The sequence below is a fragment of the Gavialis gangeticus genome, unplaced genomic scaffold, assembly GCF_001723915.1.
Source record: "Gavialis gangeticus isolate Ggan-Ray unplaced genomic scaffold, GavGan_comp1, whole genome shotgun sequence".
NCBI classification, from domain to species: Eukaryota; Metazoa; Chordata; order Crocodylia; family Gavialidae; genus Gavialis; species Gavialis gangeticus.
Window position 1 is genome coordinate 3,242,824 of NW_017729013.1, and position 258 is coordinate 3,243,081.

General features: G+C 40.3%; 1 protein-coding gene across 10 annotated transcripts in view; it reads right to left on the reverse strand.

Annotated features, from left to right (window-relative positions):
- The window catches only part of AUTS2 (autism susceptibility candidate 2), a 1,406,131-nt gene that overhangs the window by 1,404,922 nt on the left and 951 nt on the right, over positions 1-258 (reverse strand). The window lies entirely within an intron of this gene.

A 258-nucleotide genomic window follows, 5' to 3' on the forward strand; every position in this document is an offset into this window, starting at 1 on the left:
AAAAAAAAAAAAAAAAAAAAAAAAAAAAAAAAAAATCAAAAACCAGCCTACATAGCACAGAAAAGTTTGAATCGGAGCCTTTCTGCCCTCCCACGGGTGGGGGGCCGAGGAGCAGGGCTGCCACCACCATGCCCTGTTTTGCGGTGGGAAGAGAAACACACTCTGCAAAAATAAAAAATAAAAAAAACCCAACTCCCTTCCCTGCATGGCTGGTGGGTCCCACATTTTTTTGGAGCCAAAAAAAAAAAAAAAAAAAAA